Raw genomic sequence first — 22,152 nt, forward strand, 5'->3', positions numbered from 1 at the left:
TAAAAAAACAATAAAAGCACACATATTTTGTATCACCAAGTCTGTAATGACCCGCTCTATAAAATTATCCCACTAGTTAACCCCCGCAGTGAACACCGTAAAAAAAATAAATAAAAAATGAGGCAAAAAACAATGCTTTATCACCATACCACCAAACAAAAAGTGCAATAAAACGCGATCAAAAAGACGGATGTAAATAAAAATGGTACTGCCAAAAATGTCACCTTGTCCCGCAAAAAATAAGCTGCCATACAGGTCCATCAGCAGAAAAAAATAAAGTTATAAAGCTCAGAATAAAGCGATGCAAAAATAATTATTTTTTCTATAAAAGTTTTTATTGTGTAAAAGCGCCAAAACAGAAAAAAACTATATAATTGAGGTATCACTGTAATCGCACTGTCCCGAACAATAAAGCGGTCTTGCCAATTTTACCACACGCAGAACGGTATAAAAAAAACAAAAAGCAATTCCTGAATTGCTTGTGTTTGTTCATTCTGTCTTCTCCCAAAAATCAGAATAGAAAATGTCATGTGCCCGAAAATGGTACTAATCAAAACGCCAGCTCATCCCGCAAAAAACAAGCCATCGTATGACTCTGTCGGCCAAAATATGAAAAAATTATACCTCTCCAAATATAGTGATGTAAAAACTAATTTTTGCAATAAAAAGTGTCTTTTAGTGTGTGACAGCTTGCAAACATAAAAACCTTACACTATGTTCCAAATTATTATGCAAATGACATTTTTTCTTGGATTTTCCTAAATGGTCAGTGCAAATGACAGTCAGTCTAATAAAAGTCATCACCCGTTAGAGTATACATCGAATTTTATTGAAGAAACCTCCCAATGATAACAGTATAATCTCCAAAATGAATAAAAACTCAAAATGCACTGTTCCAAATTATTAGGCACAGTAGTATTTCTAAACATTTGATATGTTTTAAAGAACTGAAAATGCTCATTTGTGGAATTTGCAGCATTAGGCCGGCGTCACACTGGCGAGTTTTACGGACGTAAGAGCGCAGAAACTACGTCCGTAAAACTCGCATTACATACGGCACAATTATTCTCAATGGGGCTGCTCCTATTAGCCGTATATTACGGTTCAGTATTATACGGCTTTCTACGGCCGTACAAAATCGCAGCATGCTGCGTTTGTCAGCGTATTGCGCAAATAATACGCCAATGAAAGTCTATGGGGGCGAGAAAAATACGGATTCCACACGGACCAGCAGTGTGACTTGCGAGAAATACGCAGCGGTATTAGTGACAAGTCGGTAATTCAATTGCCGGCTTTTTCCTTCTCCTGCACAAACCCGACAGGATATGAGACATGGTTTACATACAGTAAACCATCTCATATCCCCTTTTTTTTTGCATATTCCACACTACTAATGTTAGTAGTGTGTATGTGCAAAATTTCAGCGCTGTAGCTGCTGAAATAAAGGGTTAAATGGCAGAAAAAATTGGCGTGGGCTCCCGCGCAATTTTCTCCGCCAGAATGGTAAAGCCAGTGACTGACGGCAGATATTAATAGCCAGGAGAGGGTCCATGGTTATTGCCCCCCCCCCCGGCTACAAACATCTGCCCCCAGCCACCCCAGAAAAGGCACATCTGGAAGATGCGCCTATTCTGGCACTTGGCCACTCTCTTCCCACTCCCGTGTAGCGGTGGGATATGGGGTAATGAAGGGTTAATGCCACCTTGCTATTGGAAGGTGACATTAAGCCAGATTAATAATGGAGAGGCGTCAATTATGACACCTATCCATTATTAATCCAATTGTTGGAAAGGGTTAAAAAACACACACACACATGATTTAAAAGTATTTTAATGAAATAAACACAGCGGTTGTTGTAATAATTTATTGTTCTCGCAATCCATCAGGAACACCCTCGCTTGGAAAAATAATAAACGCACAAGATACATACCTTCTGGTGAACCGTCTCGTCCCACGAAGTAATCCATCTGAAGGGGTTAACTAATATTACAGGCAGGAGCCCTGCTAAATGCAGAGGTGCTCCGTGCCTGTAATCCCCGGGTGCTGAAAGGAAAGCAGTGATCTATACTTACATTCAGTCGCGGTGATGCGCCCCTGCTGGATGTTCTCATGAACTGCAGCCTGGGAACTTTTTCCCACGCTCCAGGTCATATGAGGACATCCACCAGGGGGCGCATCACCGCGACTGAAGGAAATGTAGGTCAATGACCTACATTTCCTTCATTCGCCGGGGATTACAGGCAGGGAGCACAGCTGCATTTAGCAGGGCTCCTGCCTGTAATATTAGTTAACCCCTTCAGATGGATTACTTCGTGGGACGAGACGGTTCACCAGAAGGTATGTATCTTGTGCGTTTATTATTTTTCCAAGCGAGGGTGTTCCTGATGGATTGCGAGAACAATAAATTATTACAACAACCGCTGTGTTTATTTCATTAAAATACTTTTAAATCATGTGTGTGTGTGTTTTTTAACCCTTTCCAACAATTGGATTAATAATGGATAGGTGTCATAATTGACGCCTCTCCATTATTAATCTGGCTTAATGTCACCTTCCAATAGCAAGGTGGCATTAACCCTTCATTACCCCATATCCCACCGCTACAGGGAGTGGGAAGAGAGTGGCCAAGTGCCAGAATAGGCGCATCTTCCAGATGTGCCTTTTCTGGGGTGGCTGGGGGCAGATGTTTTTAGCCACGGGGGGGCCAATAACCATGGACCCTCTCCTGGCTATTAATATCTGCCGTCAGTCACTGGCTTTACCATTCTGGCGGAGAAAATTGCGCGGGAGCCCACGCCAATTTTTTCTGCCATTTAACCCTTTATTTCAGCAGCTACAGCGCTGAAATTTTGCACATACACACTACTAACATTAGTAGTGTGGAATATGCAAAAAAAAAGGGGATATGAGATGGTTTACTGTATGTAAACCATGTCTCATATCCTGTCGGGTTTGTGCAGGAGAAATGAAAAGCCGGCAATTGAATTACCGGCTGTTCACAGATATCGCGCTGAATGAAATATAAATACAGAATATATATATATGTGTCTCAATTACATATATATATATATATATATATATATATATATATATATATATACTGTATATATGTTTTCCCAAACATTTGAGCACATACAGTTAGGTCCATATATATTTGGACAGAGACAACATTTTTCTAATTTTGGTTATAGACATTACCACAATGAATTTTAAATAAAACAATTCAGATGCAGTTGAAGTTCAGACTTTCAGCTTTCATTTGAGGGTATCCACAATAAAATTGGATGAAGGGTTTAGGAGTTTCAGCTCCTTAACATGTGCGACCCTGTTTTTAAAGGGACCAAAAGTAATTGGACAATTGACTCCAAGGCTATTTCATGAACAGGTGTGGGCAATCCCTTCGTTATGTCATTCTCAATTAAGCAGATAAAAGGCCTGGAGTGGATTTGAGGTGTTGGTGCTTGCATTTGGAAGGTTTTGCTGTGAAGTAAACATGCGGTCAAAGGAGCTCTCCATGCAAGTGAAACAAGCCATCCTTAAGCTGCGAAAACAGAAAAAAACAAGCCGAGAAATTGCTACAATATTAGGAGTGGCAAAATCTACAGTTTGGTACATCCTGAGAAAGAAAGAAAGCACTGGTGAACTCATCAATGCAAAAAGACCTGGGCGTCCACGGAAGACAACAGTGGTGGATGATCGCAGAATAATCTCCATGGTGAAGAGAAACCCCTTCACAACAGCCAACCAAGTGAACAACACTCTCCAGGAGGTCGGCGTATCAATATCCAAATCTATCATAAAGAGAAGACTGCATGAAAGGAAATACAGAGGGTTCACTGCACGGTGCAAGCCGCTCATAAACATCAAGAATAAAAAGGCTAGACTGGACTTTGCTAAAAAAAACATCTAAAAAAGCCAGCACAGTTCTGGAAGAACATTCTTTGGACAGATGAAACCAAGATCATCCTCTACCAGAATGATGGAAAGAGAAATGTATGGCGAAGGCGTGGAACAGCTCATGATCCAAAGCATACCACATCATCTGTAAAACACAGCGGAGGCAGTGTGATGGCTTGGGCATGCATGGCTGCCAGTGGCACTGGGTCACTAGTGTTTATTGATGATGTCACACAGGACTGAAGCAGCCGAATGAATTCTGAGGTATTCAGAGCCATACTGTGTGCTCAGATCCATCCAAATGCAGCAAAACTGATTGGTCGTCGTTTCATCCTACAGATGGACAATGACCCAAAACATGAAGCCAAAGCAACCCAGGAGTTAATTAAATCAAAGAAGTGGAATATTCTTGAATGGCCAAGTCAGTCACCTGATCTCAACCCAATTGAGCATGCATTTCACTTGTTAAAGACTAAACTTCAGACAGAAAGGCCCACAAACAAACAGCAACTGAAAACCACCGCAGTGAAGGCCTGGCAGAGCATCAAAAAGGAGGAAACACAGCGTCTGGTGATGTCCATGAGTTCAAGACTTCAGGCAGTCATTGCCAGCCAAGGGTTTTCAACCAAGTACTAAAAATGAACATTTTATTTAAAATTATTGAATGTGTCCAATTACTTTTGGTCCTTTTAAAAACAGGGTGGCACATGTTAAGGAGTTGAAACTCCTAAACCCTTCATCCAATTTTAATGTGGATACCCTAAAATGAAAGCTGAAAGTCTGAACTTCAACTGCATCTGAATTGTTTTGTTTAAAATTAATTGTGGTATTGTCTATAACCAAAACTAGAAAAATGTTGTCTCTGTCCAAATATATATGGACCTAACTGTAAATCCATTAGATGTCGGTTTTGCAAGCCTGCGCGAAAATCTCGCAGTACGGATGCCATACGGATTACATACGGAGGATGCCATGCGCAAAATACGCTGACACACCCTGACTACGGATCACTATTTTGGGAACATTTCTCCGTATTACGGCCGTAGTACGGACGTAAAAAACGTACCGCATTGTCTTACGCCGAGTGTGACGCCGGCCTTAGGAGGTCACATTCACTGAACAAAAAAGCTATTTAACTCCAAAACATCCTAACAGGCCAAGTTACATGTTAACATAGGAGCCCTTCATTGATATCACCTTCACAATTCTTGCATCCATTGAACTTATGAGTTTATGGAGAGTTTCTGCTTGTATTTCTTTGCATGAAGTCAGAATAGGCTCCCAGAGCTGCTGTTTTGATGTGAACTGCCTCCCACCCTCATATATCTTTTGTTTGATGATACTCCAAAGGTTCTCTATAGGGTTGAGGTCAGGGGAAGATGGTGGTCACACCATGAGTTTATCTCCTTTTATGCCCATAGCAGCCAATTACTCAGAGGTATTCATTGTCATGCATGAAGATGATTTTGTTCCTGAAGGCATGTTTCTGCTTTTTAGACCATGAAAGAAAGTTGTCAGTCAGAAACTCTATTTACTTTGCTGAGGTCATTTTCACACCTTCAGGAACCTTAAAGGGCCCTACCAGCTGGTTCCCCATGATTCCAGCCCAAAACATGACTCCTCCACCTCCTTGCTGACGTCGCAATCTTGTTGGGACATGTGTTGTGAATTCTGCTCTTGGGCTCCCTCCGGTGGTTGTAAGTGGTACTGCTGCTGATCTCAGCAGTTATCAGGTGCTTTCACTTACTACCAATTCTGACTGGGTTACTTATTCTGGCTAGATTCTTTAGTCAGTGCCAGTTGTCCATGGTTTTCTGGAGGATTCACATCTCTGCTTGGTTTCTCCTGCTGGATTGTCCAAATCATCAAAGATAAGTCCTGGCTTTGTTTTTGCAGTCCACATGCGGTGGACTTTATAGCTCATTGAATTGCTATGTTTTTTCTTGTCCAGCTTTGTCTGTGTAAGGATTTATTCAGCCAAGCTGGAAGCTCTGGAGTTACAGAGTTACCCTCCATGCCTTTAGTTAGGTGTGGAGATTTTTGTATTCTCTGTGGTGGATTTTTGTAGTATTTTAATACTGACCGCAAAGTACTCTGTTTTGTCTTTTCTTTCTAGTTAGCGTGGCCTCTTTTGCTAATTCTGTTTTCAGTCTGCGTGTGTAATTTCCCTCTCCTCTCACAGTCAATATTTGAGGGGGGCTGTATTTCCTTTGGGGATTTTCTCTGAGACAAGATAGTTTTCCTGTTTCTCTCTTTAGGGGTAATTAGTCCTCCGGCTGTGACGAGGTGTCTAGGGAGTGACAGGAACATCCCACGGCTACTTCTAGTTGCGGTGTTAAGTTCAGGGTCTGCGGTCAGTATAGAGGCCACCTTCTCCAGAGCTCATCCATGCTGCTCCTGGCCACCAGATCATAACAGTACAACAAGCCACAAAGAGTTAAATGCATCTCGAAAGAAGGGAAGTGCTGAGCCATTTTTTTTTTGTAGTCTGTTTTGTCTTCTCTTCCCTCTTAAACTCTGGGTGGTTCAGGAGTTCGGCGCGGTCATGGATATTCAGGGACTGGCTTCTCGTGTGGATCAACTTGCTGCAAGAGTACAGGGTATTTCCGATTATATTGTCCAGACTCCAGTTTTGGAGCCTAGAATTCCTATTCCTGATTTGTTTTTTGGGGACAGGTCCAAGTTTTTGAGCTTTAAAAATAACTGCAAACTGTTTTTTGCTCTGAAACCTCGTTCCTCTGGTGATCCCATTCAGCAAGTTAAAATTGTCATCTCTTTGCTGCGTGGCGATCCTCAGGACTGGGCATTCTCCCTGGAGTCTGGGAATCCAGTCTTGCTCAATGTAGACACCTTTTTTCAGGCGCTAGGGTTATTGTATGATGAACCTAATTCAGTGGATCATGCAGAAAAGACCTTGTTAACCCTGTGTCAGGTGTTGTGAACTATACTTTTTGGCTCCCTCTTGTGGTCACTAGTGATTTGGCACTTGGATTGTCTTCTACCAGGTTGGTGCTCACCTGATTCGTTAGGCCTGGGATGTTGCTATTTAAACTTCCTGGATTCTCAGTCCAGTGCCTGGCATCATTGTAATCAGTTCACTTCTGTTTGCTCCTGTCTTCAGGTCCTGGTTCTTTGCAAGATAAGCTAAGTCCTGCTTTCGTACTCTTGATCATTTGCATTGTTCATATTTTTTGTCCAGCTTGTACAATATGTGATTCCTGTTATTGCTGGAAGCTCTAGGGGGGCTGATATTCTCCCCCCATACCGTCAGTCGGTTTGGGGGTTCTTGGATATTCAGCGTGGATATTTTGCAGGGTTTTTTGCTGACCATATAAGTCTTCTTACTATATTCTGCTATTAGTCAGTGGGCCTCTCTTTGCTAAATCTAGTTCATTCTTACGTTTGTCTTTTCTTCTTACCTCACTGTTATTATTTGTTGGGGGCTTGTATTACTTTGGGGTCTTTTCTCTGGAGGCAAGAGAGGTCTTATTTTCCCTGATAGGGATAGTTAGTTCTCCGGCTGGCGCGAGACGTCTAGGACCAACGTAGGCACCTTCCCCGGCTGCTGTTAGTGTTTGCGCTAGGATCAGGTATATGGTCAGCCTAGTTACCACTTCCCTATGAGCTGGTATTTATGTTTTGCAGACTTTGCTGTAATCTTTGAGGTCCCCTGCCATTGGGATCATAACAGTATGCCAGGCCAATAAATAGTTAATGCATTGCTGAAGTGGAATTAAAAGAAAAGAAGTTCTGAGTTTTTTTTTTTTTTTTTTCTTCCTCCCCTTTATCTCTGAGTGGCTTGAAGCTTTGCTGCAGACATGAATGTTCAGACCTTGATTACTAGTGTGGATCAGCTTGCTGCACGTGTGCAGGGCATTCAGGATTTTGTTGTTAGCAGTCCTATGTCAGAGCCTAAGATACCTATTCCTGAGCTGTTCTCTGGAGATCGATTTAAATTTAGGAATTTTAGGAATAATTGTAAATTGTTTCTATCTTTGAAACCTCGTTCGTCTGGAGATTCAGCTCAGCAAGTCAAAATTATTATCTCCTTCTTGCGTGGCGACCCTCAGGATTGGGCTTTCTCGTTAGCGCCAGGAGATCCTGCATTGGCGGATGTTGATGCGTTTTTTCTGGCGCTCGGATTGCTTTATGAGGAGCCTAATCTTGAAATTCAGGCAGAAAAAGCTCTACTGGCCATCTCTCAGGGCCAGGATGAAGCTGAGGTGTACTGCCAAAAATTTCAGAAATGGTCCGTGCTTACTCGATGGAATGAATGTGCTCTGGCCGCAAATTTCAGAAATGGCCTTTCTGAAGCCATTAAGAATGTGATGGTGGGTTTTACAATTCCTACAAGTCTGAATGATTCTATGGCGCTGGCTATTCAGATTGATCGGCGTTTGCGGGAGCGCAAATCCGCTAAACCTCTGGAGGTGTTGTCTGAACAGACACCTGTCTCAATGCAATGCGATAGAATCCTGACTAGAACCGAACGACAAAATCATAGACGTCAGAATGGGCTGTGTTTTTACTGTGGTGATTCTACACATGTTATATCAGCATGCTCTAAACGCCTAACCAAGGTTGTCAGTCCTGTTACCATTGGTAATTTGCAGCCTAAATTTATTTTGTCTGTGACTTTAATTTGTTCATTGTCTTCCTACCCTGTTATGGCATTTGTGGATTCAGGTGCTGCCCTGAGTCTTATGGACTTGTCGTTTGCCAAGCGCTGCGGTTTTGTCCTGGAGCCTTTAAAGGTTCCGATTCCTCTCAGAGGAATTGATGCTACGCCACTGGCGGAAAATAAACCGCAGTATTGGACACAAGTGACCATGTGCATGACTCCTGAACATCGGGAGGTGATTCATTTTCTTGTTCTGCATAAAATGAATGATTTGGTCGTTTTAGGTCTGCCATGGTTACAGACCCATAATCCTGTTTTGGATTGGAAGGCTATGTCTGTCTCAAGTTGGGGTTGTCAGGGAATTCATTGCGATTCTCCGCCGGTGTCTATTGCTACTTCTAGTCCTTCAGAAGTTCCTGAGTATTTGTGTGACTATCAGGATGTATTCAGTGAGTCCAGGTCCAGTGCTCTTCCTCCTCATAGGGACTGTGACTGCGCTATAGATTTGATTCCTGGCAGTAAATTTCCTAAGGGACGATTATTTAATTTGTCTGTACCCGAGCATGCCGCGATGCGTTCTTATGTCAAGGAGTCTTTGGAGAAGGGGCATATTCGTCCATCCTCTTCCCCTCTCGGTGCGGGATTCTTTTTTGTGGCCAAGAAAGACGGGTCTTTGAGACCTTGTATAGACTATCGGCTTCTGAATAAAATCACTGTTAAGTTTCAGTGTCCGTTGCCGCTATTGTCAGACTTGTTTGCTCGGATTAAGGGCGCCAAGTGGTTCACCAAGATAGATCTTCGTGGTGCGTACAACCTTGTGCGCATTAGGCAGGGAGATGAATGGAAAACTGCATTCAATACGCCCGAAGGTCATTTTGAATACTTGGTGATGCCCTTTGGGCTCTCTAATGCCCCTTCAGTGTTTCAGTCCTTTATGCATGATATCTTCCGGAAGTATCTGGATAAATTTTTGATTGTGTATCTTGATGATATTCTAGTTTTCTCGGATGATTGGGATTCTCATGTAAAGCAGGTCAGGATGGTGTTTCAGGTTTTGCGTGATAACGCTTTGTTTGTGAAGGGCTCAAAGTGTCTCTTTGGAGTGCAGAAGGTTTCCTTTTTGGGTTTTATTTTCTCCCCTTCTGCCGTGGAGATGGACCCAGTCAAGGTCCGAGCTATTCATGATTGGACTCAGCCCACGTCTGTTAAGAGTCTTCAGAAGTTCTTGGGGTTCGCTAATTTCTACCGTCGCTTTATCGCTAATTTTTCTAGCGTTGTTAAACCTTTGACGGATATGACCAAGAAAGGTTCTGATGTGGCTAATTGGGCTCCTGCAGCCGTGGAGGCCTTCCAGGAGCTGAAGCGCCGGTTTACTTCGGCGCCTGTTTTGTGCCAGCCTGATGTCTCACTTCCCTTTCAGGTTGAAGTGGATGCTTCTGAGATCGGTGCTGGGGCTGTTTTGTCGCAGAGAGGCTCTGGTTGTTCTGTGATGAGACCATGTGCCTTTTTCTCTAGGAAGTTTTTTGCCTGCTGAGCGGAACTATGATGTTGGTAATCGGGAGTTGTTGGCCATGAAGTGGGCATTTGAGGAGTGGCGTCATTGGCTCGAGGGTGCTAAGCATCGTGTGGTGGTCTTGACTGATCACAAAAATCTGATGTATCTCGAGTCTGCTAAGTGCCTGAATCCTAGACAGGCTCGTTGGTCATTGTTTTTCTCTCGTTTTGACTTTGTGGTCTCATACCTGCCTGGTTCGAAGAATGTTAAGGCTGATGCTCTCTCTAGGAGCTTTGTGCCTGACTCTCCTGGAGTCTCGGAGCCAGCTGGTATTCTTAAAGAGGGAGTGATCGTGTCGGCCATATCTCCGGATTTGCGACGTGTGTTGCAGAGATTTCAGGCTGGTAGACCTGACTCGTGTCCACCCGACAGACTGTTTGTTCCTGATAAATGGACCAGCAGAGTCATTTCTGAGGTTCATTCCTCGGTGTTGGCAGGGCATCCGGGAATTTTTGGTACCCGAGATTTGGTGGCTAGGTCCTTTTGGTGGCCTTCCTTGTCACGGGATGTGCGGTCATTTGTGCAGTCCTGTGGGACTTGTGCTCGGGCTAAGCCTTGTTGTTCTCGTGCTAGCGGGTTGCTTTTGCCCTTGCCCGTCCCGAAGAGGCCTTGGACGCACATTTCCATGGATTTCATTTCTGATCTTCCGGTGTCATGTTCTCAATGGCAAGAGAACATAGCATCAGCATATATAAGAACTAGCTCTTGGAAGATGGGAACTGAGCTGACCATGAACTAAACCTAACGCACAACTAGCAGTGGCCGGGTAGCATGCCTACGTTGATTCTAGATGCCCAGCACCAGCCGGAGGACTAAATAATGCTAGCAGAGGGAAATATTAGTCCTAGCTCACCTCTAGAGAAATACCCCGAAAGGAGACAGAGGCCCCCCACATGTATTGGCGGTGAATTAAGATGAAATAACAAACGTAGTATGAAAATAGGTTTAGCAAATTTGAGGTCCACTTACTACATAGCAGAAGACAGAAAGGACACTTTCATGGTCAGCTGAAAACCCTAACAAAACACCATCCAGAAATTACTTTAAAACTCTGGCATTAACTCATAACACCAGAGTGGCAATTCCTGTTCACAAGAGCTTTCCAGACACAGTAACGAAACTTCAGCTGTGAACTGGAACAAAAATGCAAAAACAAACATGGACAAGAGTCCAACTTATCTAGTAGTTGTCTAGGAGCAGGAACAAGCACAGAGAGGCTTCTGATAACATTGTTGACCGGCAAGCAACTAACAGAGCAGCAAGGTTATATAGCGACTCCCACATCTTGATGGGAACAGGTGAACAAAGAAGATGACAACACCAGTTCAATTCCACCAGTAGCCACCGGGGGAGCCCAGAATCCAAATTCACAACAGTACCCCCCCCTCAAGGAGGGGGCACCGAACCCTCACCAGAACCACCAGGGCGATCAGGATGGGCCCTATGAAAGGCACGAACCAGATCAGAGGCATGAACATCAGATGCATTCACCCAAGAATTATCCTCCTGGCCGTATCCCTTCCACTTGACCAGATACTGGAGTCTCCGTCTGGAAACACGAGAGTCTAAGATTTTCTCCACAACGTACTCCAACTCACCCTCAACCAACACCGGAGCAGGAGGCTCAACGGAAGGCACAACCGGTACCTCATACCTGCGCAATAACGACCGATGAAAAACGTTATGAATAGAAAAGGATGCAGGGAGGTCCAAACGGAAGGAAACAGGGTTAAGAATCTCCAATATCTTATACGGGCCGATGAACCGAGGCTTAAACTTAGGAGAAGAGACCCTCATAGGAACAAAACGAGAAGACAACCACACCAAATCCCCAACACAAAGCCGAGGACCAACACGACGGTGGCGGTTGGCAAAAAGCTGAGTCTTCTCCTGGGACAACCTCAAATTGTCCACCACCTGCCCCCAGATCTGATGCAATCTCTCCACCACAGCATCCACTCCAGGACAATCCGAAGTTTCCACCTGACCAGAGGAAAATCGAGGATGAAACCCCGAATTACAGAAAAACGGGGACACCAAAGTGGCAGAGCTGGCCCGATTATTGAGAGCGAACTCCGCCAATGGCAAAAAAGCAACCCAATCATCCTGGTCAGCAGACACAAAACACCTCAGATATGTCTCCAGGGTCTGATTAGTCCGCTCGGTCTGGCCATTCGTCTGAGGATGGAAAGCGGACGAAAAAGATAAATCTATGCCCATCCTAGCACAGAATGCCCGCCAAAATCTAGACACGAATTGGGTCCCTCTGTCAGAAATGATATTCTCAGGAATACCATGCAAACGAACAACATTTTGAAAAAACAGAGGAACCAACTCGGAAGAAGAAGGCAACTTGGGCAGAGGAACCAAATGGACCATCTTAGAGAAACGGTCGCACACCACCCAGATGACAGACATCTTCTGAGAAACAGGCAGATCTGAAATAAAATCCATCGAGATGTGCGTCCAAGGCCTCTTAGGAATAGGCAAGGGCAACAATAATCCACTAGCCCGAGAGCAACAAGGCTTGGCCCGAGCACAAACGTCACAAGACTGCACAAAGCCTCGCACATCTCGTGACAGGGAAGGCCACCAGAAGGACCTTGCCACCAAATCCCTGGTACCAAAAATGCCAGGATGACCTGCCAACGCAGAAGAATGAACCTCAGAGATGACTCTACTGGTCCAATCATCAGGAACAAACAGTTTATCAGGTGGGCAACGATCCGGTCTATCCGCCTGAAACTCCTGCAAGGCCCGCCGCAGGTCTGGAGAAACGGCTGACACTACCACTCCATCCTTAAGGATACCTGTGGGCTCAGAGTTACCAGGCGAGTCAGGCTCAAAACTCCTAGAAAGGGCATCCGCCTTAACATTCTTAGAACCCGGTAGGTATGACACCACAAAATTAAACCGAGAGAAAAATAATGACCAGCGCGCCTGTCTAGGATTCAGGCGCCTGGCGGTCTCAAGATAAATCAAGTTTTTGTGGTCAGTCAATACCACCACCATAACATCCTTAATGGCATCAGAGAGACCCTCTCTGAAAGTCGCCGCCAGGGCGCACTCATTCCACTGAGTAAGCACAGACCATTTACGGAATCTTTGACAGTAAATTTCCGCTTCATCTTGCCCCTGAGATAGGGACATCAAAGTTTTTTCTGCCTGAAGCTCCAAATGAGGTTCGTCATAAAGCAACCCCAAGGCCAGAAAAAACGCATCCACATTGAGCAACGCAGGATCCCCTGGTGTCAATGAAAAAGCCCAGTCTTGAGGGTCGCCCCGGAGCAAGGAAATCACAATCCTGACCTGCTGTGCAGGGTCTCCGGCAGAGCGAAATTTCAGGAACAAAAATAATTTGCAATTATTTCGAAAATTCTGAAACCCAGATCTATTCCCCGAGAAAAATTCCGGCAAAGGAATTCTCGGCTCAGATACAGGTGCATGACAAACAAAGTCTTGCAAATTTTGTACCTTCGTGGCGAGATTATTCAAACCTGCAGTTACACTCTGAAGATCCATTACAAACAGGTGGACACAGAGCCATTCAAAGATTAGAAGGAGAAAAAAAAAAAAAAAAAAAAAAAAATTTCTCAGCAGACTTCTTATTTCTCTCCTTTCTCAGCCAAGGATTTTAACCCTTTAGTGGGCCGGTCAAACTGTCATGTTCTCAATGGCAAGAGAACATAGCATCAGCATATATAAGAACTAGCTCTTGGAAGATGGGAACTGAGCTGACCATGAACTAAACCTAACGCACAACTAGCAGTGGCCGGGTAGCATGCCTACGTTGATTCTAGATGCCCAGCACCAGCCGGAGGACTAAATAATGCTAGCAGAGGGAAATATTAGTCCTAGCTCACCTCTAGAGAAATACCCCGAAAGGAGACAGAGGCCCCCCACATGTATTGGCGGTGAATTAAGATGAAATAACAAACGTAGTATGAAAATAGGTTTAGCAAATTTGAGGTCCACTTACTACATAGCAGAAGACAGAAAGGACACTTTCATGGTCAGCTGAAAACCCTAACAAAACACCATCCAGAAATTACTTTAAAACTCTGGCATTAACTCATAACACCAGAGTGGCAATTCCTGTTCACAAGAGCTTTCCAGACACAGTAACGAAACTTCAGCTGTGAACTGGAACAAAAATGCAAAAACAAACATGGACAAGAGTCCAACTTATCTAGTAGTTGTCTAGGAGCAGGAACAAGCACAGAGAGGCTTCTGATAACATTGTTGACCGGCAAGCAACTAACAGAGCAGCAAGGTTATATAGCGACTCCCACATCTTGATGGGAACAGGTGAACAAAGAAGATGACAACACCAGTTCAATTCCACCAGTAGCCACCGGGGGAGCCCAGAATCCAAATTCACAACATTCCGGTGTCTCGGGGAATGTCTGTCATCTGGGTGGTGTGTGATCGTTTTTCCAAGATGGTCCATTTGGTACCCTTGCCTAAGTTGCCTTCCTCTTCCGATCTGGTTCCTTTGTTTTTTCAGAATGTGGTTCGTTTACATGGCATTCCGGAGAATATCGTGTCCGACAGAGGATCCCAGTTTGTGTCCAGATTCTGGCGATCTTTTTGTGCTAAGATGGGCATTGATTTGTCGTTTTCATCTGCCTTCCATCCTCAGACTAATGGTCAAACGGAGCGAACTAATCAGACACTGGAGGCTTATTTGAGATGTTTTGTTTCTGCGGACCAGGATGATTGGGTGACCTTCTTGCCATTGGCGGAGTTTGCCCTTAATAATCGGGCTAGTTCCGCTACTTTGGTTTCGCCATTCTTCTGCAACTCTGGTTTTCATCCTCGTTTCTCCTCGGGTCATGTTGAGTCTTCTGACTGTCCTGGGGTGGATTCCGTGGTGGATAGGTTGCAGCGGATTTGGAATCATGTGGTGGACAACTTGAAGTTGTCACAGGAGAAGGCTCAGCGTTTGGCCAACCGCCGCCGCGGTGTGGGCCACCGACTTCGTGTTGGGGATTTGGTTTGGTTGTCTTCTCCGTATGTCCCTCTGAAGGTTTCCTCTCCTAAGTTTAAGCCTCGCTTTATTGGTCCTTATAAAATTTTGGAAATTCTTAACCCGGTTTCTTTTCGTTTGGATCTTCCGGTGTCGTTTGCCATTCACAACGTGTTCCATAGGTCTTTGTTACGGCGGTACGTTGTGCCTGTGGTTCCTGCTGTTGAGCCTCCTGCTCCGGTGTTGGTTGAGGGCGAGTTGGAGTACGTGGTGGAGAAGATCTTGGATTCTCGTCTCTCTAGACGGAGGCTCCAGTATTTGGTCAAATGGAAGGGCTATGGTCAGGAGGATAATTCCTGGGTGGCCGCCTCTGATGTTCATGCGGCCGATTTGGTTCGTGCCTTCCACGCTGCTCATCCTGGTCGCCCTGGTGGTCTTGGTGAGGGTTCGGTGACCCCTCCTTAAAGGGGGGGTACTGTTGTGAACTATACTTTTTGGCTCCCTCTTGTGGTCACTAGTGATTTGGCACTTGGATTGTCTTTTACCAGGTTGGTGCTCACCTGATTCGTTAGGCCTGGGGTGTTGCTATTTAAACTTCCTGGATTCTCAGTCCAGTGCCTGGCATCGTTGTAATCAGTTCACTTCTGTTTGCTCCTGTCTTCAGGTCCTGGTTCTTTGCAAGATAAGCTAAGTCCTGCTTTCGTACTCTTGATCATTTGCATTGTTCATATTTTTTGTCCAGCTTGTACAATATGTGATTCCTGTTATTGCTGGAAGCTCTAGGGGGGCTGATATTCTCCCCCCATACCGTCAGTCGGTTTGGGGGTTCTTGGATATTCAGCGTGGATATTTTGCAGGGTTTTTTGCTGACCATATAAGTCTTCTTACTATATTCTGCTATTAGTCAGTGGGCCTCTCTTTGCTAAATCTAGTTCATTCTTACGTTTGTCTTTTCTTCTTACCTCACCGCTATTATTTGTTGGGGGCTTGTATTACTTTGGGGTCTTTTCTCTGGAGGCAAGAGAGGTCTTATTTTCCCTGATAGGGGTAGTTAGTTCTCCGGCTGGCGCGAGACGTCTAGGACCAACGTAGGCACGTTCCCCGGCTGCTGTTAGTGTTTGCGCTAGGATCAGGTATATGGTCAGCCTAGTTACCACTTCCCTATGAGCTGGTATTTATGTTTTGCAGACTTTGCTGTAATCTTTGAGGTCCCCTGCCATTGGGATCATAACAGTCAGGGTCAAGATGTGGCAGAATTATACTGCCAGAAATTTAGAAAATGGTCTGTGCTCACGAAATGGAATGAGGATGCTTTGGCGGCAATTTTCAGAAAGGGTCTTTCTGAATCCGTTAAAGATGTTATGGTGGGGTTCCCCACGCCTGCTGGTCTGAGTGATTCTATGTCTCTGGCCATTCAGATTGACCGGCGCTTGCGTGAGCGCAGAGTTGTGCACACGATGGCGTTGTCCTCTGAGCGGAGTCCTGAGCCTATGCAGTGTGATAGGATTTTGTCTAGAGCTGAACGACAAGGATTCAGACGTCAGAATAGGTTGTGTTTTTACTGCGGCGATTCTGCTCATCTTATTTCTGATTGTCCTAAGCGTACAAAGAGCATCGCTGGTTCCATTACCATCAGTACTGTACAACCTACATTTCTGTTATCTGTGACCCTGATCTGCTCATTATCGTCATTTTCTGTCATGGCATTTGTGGATTCAGGCGCCGCTTTGAACTTGATGGATTTAGAATTTGCCAAGCGTTGTGGTTTCTCATTGCAGCCTTTGCAGGATCCTATTCCTTTAAGGGGCATTGATGCTACACCTTTGGCTAAAAATAAACCTCAGTTCTGGACACAGCTGACTATGTGCATGGCGCCAGCACATCAGGAAGATTGTCGTTTCCTGGTGTTGCATAATTTGCATGATTCTATTGTGCTGGGTTTTCCATGGTTACAGGTACATAACCCGGTACTGGATTGGAAATCCATGTCTGTGACTAGTTGGGGTTGTCAGGGGGTTCATGATGACGTTCCTGTGATGTCAATTTCCTCTTCCCCCTCTTCTGAAATTCCTGAGTTTTTGTCAGATTTCCAGGATGTATTTGATGAGCCCAAGTTCAGTTCCCTTCCGCCGCATAGGGACTGTGATTGTGCTATTGACTTCATCCCAGGCTGTAAGTTCCCTAAGGGCCGACTCTTCAACCTGTCTGTGCCTGAACATACCGCCATGCGGAGTTATGTTAAGGAGTCCTTGGAGAAAGGGCATATTCCGCCATCTTCTTCACCTTTGGGAGCGGGTTTTTTTTTTGTTGTCAAGAAGGATGGCTCATTGAGACCCTGTATTGATTATCGCCTCTTGAATAAGATCACGGTCAAATTTCAATACCCTTTGCCTTTGCTTTCTGACTTGTTTGCTAGGATTAAGGGGGCCAGTTGGTTTACTAAGATTGACCTTCGAGGGGCGTATAATCTTGTTCGTATTAAACAGGGTGACGAATGGAAAACTGCGTTTAATACGCCTGAAGGTCATTTTGAATACCTTGTGATGCCATTCGGGCTCTCTAATGCTCCATCGGTGTTTCAGTCCTTCATGCATGATATCTTCCGCAATTATCTTGATAAATTCATGATTGTATATTTGGATGATATTTTGATTTTTTCTGATGATTGGGAGTCTCATGTGAAACAGGTCAGGTTGGTATTTCAGATCCTTCGTGGGAATGCTTTGTTTGTGAAGGGGTCTAAGTGCCTCTTTGGAGTACAGAAGGTTTCTTTTTTGGGTTTCATTTTTTCTCCCTCGTCTATAGAAATGGATCCGGTTAAGGTTCAGGCCATTCATGATTGGATTCAACCCACATCTGTGAAGAGTCTTCAGAAATTTTTGGGTTTTGCAAATTTTTATCGCCGTTTCATTGCCAACTTCTCCAGTGTGGTTAAACCCTTGACCGATTTGACGAAGAAAGGCGCTGATCTGACGAATTGGCCCTCTGCGGCTGTTTCTGCTTTTCAGGAACTTAAACGCCGATTTACTTCTGCCCCTGTGTTGCGTCAGCCGGACGTTTCTCTTCCTTTTCAGGTTGAGGTTGACGCTTCTGAGATTGGGGCAGGGGCCGTTTTGTCTCAGAGGAATTCTGATGGTTCCTTTCGCCTGCGGAACGCAATTATGTCAGCAATCGGGAGTTGTTGGCTATGAAGTGGGCATTTGAGGAGTGGCGACATTGGCTTGAGGGAGCCAAGCACCGTGTTGTGGGCTTGACCGATCATAAGAATCTGATTTACCTCGAGTCTGCCAAGCGGCTGAATCCTAGACAGGCTCGTTGGTCCCTGTTTTTCTCTCGTTTTGATTTTGTGGTCTCGTATCTTCCGGGTTCTAAGAATGTTAAGGCTGACGCCCTCTCTAGGAGCTTTTTGCCTGATTCTCCTGGGGTTCTTGAGTCGGTCGGCATTCTGAAAGAAGGGGTGATTCTTTCTGCCATCTCCCCTGATTTACGACGGGCTCTTCAGGAATTTCAGGCTGATAAACCTGACCACTGTCCAGCGGGGAAACTGTTTGTTCCTGATAGATGGACTAGTAAGGTGATTTCTGAGGTTCATTGTTCTGTGTTGGCGGGTCATCCTGGGATTTTTGGTACCAGAGATTTGGTTGGTAGGTCTTTTTGGTGGCCTTCTTTGTCATGGGATGTGCTTTCTTTTGTGCAGTCCTGTGGGACTTGGGCGTGGGCCAAGCCCTGCTGTTCCCGTGCTAGCTTTTGCCTTTGCCGGTCCCTGAGAGGCCTTGGACGCATATTTCCATGGATTTCATTTCTGATCTTCCTGTTTCCCGGAAGATGTCTGTTATCTGGGTGGTTTGTGATCGGTTTTCTAAGATGGTTCATTTGGTACCCTTGCCTAAGTTGCCTTCCTCCTCTGATTTGGTTCCGCTGTTTTTTCAGCATGTGGTTCGTTTGCATGGCATTCCTGAGAATATTGTGTCTGACAGAGGTTCCCAATTTGTTTCTAGGTTTTGGCGGGCCTTTTGTGCTAGGCTGGGCATTGATTTGTCTTTTTCTTCCGCATTTCATCCTCAGACAAATGGCCAGACCGAGCGTACTAATCAGACCTTGGAGACTTATTTGAGATGCTTTGTATATGCTGATCAGGATGACTGGGTGACCTTTTTGCCATTGGCTGAGTTTGCCCTTAATAATCGGGCTAGTTCGGCTACTTTGGTTTCGCCTTTTTTTTTGCAATTCTGGCTTTCATCCTCGTTTTTCTTCTGGACAGGTTGAGCCTTCTGACTGCCCTGGTGTGGATTCTGTGGTGGACAGGTTGCAGCAGATTTGGACCCATGTGGTGGACAATTTGGTATTGTCTCAGGAGAAGGCTCAGCGTTTTGCTAAACGTCGTCGGGGTGTTGGTTCCCGGCTTTGGGTTGGGGATTTGGTCTGGTTGTCTTCCCGTCATGTTCCTATGAAGGTCTCTTCCCCTAAGTTCAAACCTCGCTTTATTGGTCCCTATAAGATTTCTGAGATTATTAATCCAGTGTCTTTTCATTTGGCCCTTCCAGCCTCCTTTTCCATCCATAATGTTTTCCATAGATCTTTGTTGCGGAAATATTTGGTGCCCATGGTTCCTTCTGTTGATCCTCCTGCTCCGGTGTTGGTTGATGGGGAGTTGGAATATGTGGTTGAGAAGATCTTGGATTCTTGTTTTTCGAGGCGGAGGCTTCAGTATCTTGTCAACTGGAAGGGTTATGGCCAGGGGGATAATTCTTGGGTTGCTGCCTCTGATGTTCATGCTGACGATTTGGTTCGTGCTTTTCATTTGGCTCGTCCTGATCGGCCTGGGGGCTCTGGTGAGGGTTTGGTGACCCCTCCTCAAGGGGGGGTACTGTTGTGAATTCTGCTCTTGGGCTCCTTCCGGTTTCAATTCTGACTGGGCTACTTATTCTGGCTAGATTCTTTAGTCAGTGCTAGTTGTCCATGGTTTTCTGGAGGATTCACATCTCTGCTTGGTTTCTCCTGCTGGATTGTCCAAATCATCAAAGATAAGTCCTGGCTTTGTTTTTGCAGTCCACATGCGATGGACTTTATAGCTCAGTGATTTGCTATGTTTTTTCTTGTCCAGCTTTGTCTGTGTAAGGATTTATTCAGCCAAGCTGGAAGCTCTGGAGTTACAGAGTTACCCTCCATGCCTTTAGTTAGGTGTGGAGATTTTTGTATTCTCTGTGGTGGATTTTTGTAGTATTTTAATACTGACCGCAAAGTACTCTGTTTTGTCTTTTCTTTCTAGTTAGCGTGGCCTCCTTTGCTAATTCTGTTTTCAGTCTGCGTGTGTAATTTCCCTCTCCTCTCACAGTCAATATTTGAGGGGGGCTGTATTTCCTTTGGGGATTTTCTCTGAGACAAGATAGTTTTCCTGTTTCTCTCTTTAGGGGTAATTAGTCCTCCGGCTGTGACGAGGTGTCTAGGGAGTGACAGGAACATCCCACGGCTACTTCTAGTTGCGATGTTAAGTTCAGGGTATGCGGTCAGTATAGAGGCCACCTTCTCCAGAGCTCATCCATGCTGCTCCTGGCCACCAGATCATAACAGACATGGTGGCCATCCACCAACCATCCACTACTCCACCCATCTGGACCATCCAAAGTTGCTCGACACTTATCAGTAAACAAGACTGTTTGAAAATTAGTCTCATGTATGTCTGGGCCCACTGCAACCGTTTCTGCTTGTGAACACTGTTTAGGAGTGGCCGAATAGTAGGTTTATGCACCACAGCAAGCCTTTGAAGGATCCTACACCTTGGGGTTCGAGGGACTCCAGACGCACCAGCAGCTTCAAATAACTATTTGCTGCTTTGTAATGGTATTTTGGCAGCTGCTCTCTTAACCCAATGAATTTGTCCGCCAGAAAACTTCCTCATTATGCCTTTATTTGCATGAACTCTGTCTGTGCTCTGTTTCAGTCACAAATCTCATCAGAGTATGATGATCACTCTTAAGTTTTCGTGAAATATCTAATTTTTTCATACCTTGTCCAAGGCATTGCACTATTTAACGCTTTTCAGCAGCAGAGAGATCATTTTTATTTCCCATATTGCTTGAAACCTGTGACCTGCATAATAATGTGGAACATCATTTTTGAGTAGTTTTCCTTTAATTAGAATCACCTGGAAAACTAATTATCAAATGTGTTTAAGATTGATTTCAGTGATTCATTGAGCCCTGAGACACAATACCATCCACGAGTTTATTTGAAAAACAAAACAATTAAATCTTTAAGACACTTAAATCCAATTTGCATAATAATTTGGAACACAGTGTATATAAATCTGGTATCTCTGTAATTGCACCGATCCGAAGAATAAAGTCACCTAATCACATATACCGCACAAGGAACTGAGTAAAAAATAAATAAAACTAATTCCTCACATGCTGTTGATTTTTTCATTCTGCCTCCCGAAGATCGCAGTAAGGCTTGGTGCACATTTATCCTGCGCTTTGTGCTGAGCACCTGCATCGGGGTTTCCGTGTAAATCTCTGAAATAAGTGATTCTGACAGAACCCCGCCGGAAAATTCCCTATAATGAGGCAGATGGAGGGACTGTGTACGCCATAGGACCTGTGATCCGGCGGTGTACGTCTTTTTAGGATTGCATAAAAGTGCCGTCGGCCACAGTTTTGTGCACTTCTTAAAAGTATACCGCTAAGCAGAGGCCAGGGAGTCCAGAGTAACTCTGCTACCTCATTATAGTGAATGGATCCCTTGGGGGTTTCATCTGCCATGTCACTTGGAGATTTAGGAAGGCATCACACTAGAGAGAAATACAGACGAGTGCTATGCGAGAAAAAATTGCATAGCACCCACCTCATCATCCGTTTTTTTCTCGACCATATTATACGTGCAAGAGAAATCGCAGCATGCTGTAATGTAAAATCACACTGACATTGACACACATATATATACACTACCGTTCATTAGTTTAGGCTCACCCAGACAATTTTGGGTTTTCCATGAAAACTCATACTTTTATTAATCAAATGATTTGCCCAATGAGTTGAAAATCTAGTCCAGACATTGACAAGGTTCGAAAAAAAGATTTTTATCTGTAATAATAATTTTCTCCTTCAAACT

At 44.6% G+C, this 22,152-nt stretch overlaps 1 protein-coding gene across 2 annotated transcripts in view; it reads left to right on the forward strand.

Moving 5' to 3' along the window:
* LOC143770417 (Fc receptor-like protein 5) overlaps positions 1–22,152 on the forward strand; it is a 160,831-nt gene that overhangs the window by 126,076 nt on the left and 12,603 nt on the right. The window lies entirely within an intron of this gene.

The sequence above is a fragment of the Ranitomeya variabilis genome, chromosome 1 (assembly GCF_051348905.1).
Source record: "Ranitomeya variabilis isolate aRanVar5 chromosome 1, aRanVar5.hap1, whole genome shotgun sequence".
NCBI lineage: Eukaryota > Metazoa > Chordata > Amphibia > Anura > Dendrobatidae > Ranitomeya > Ranitomeya variabilis.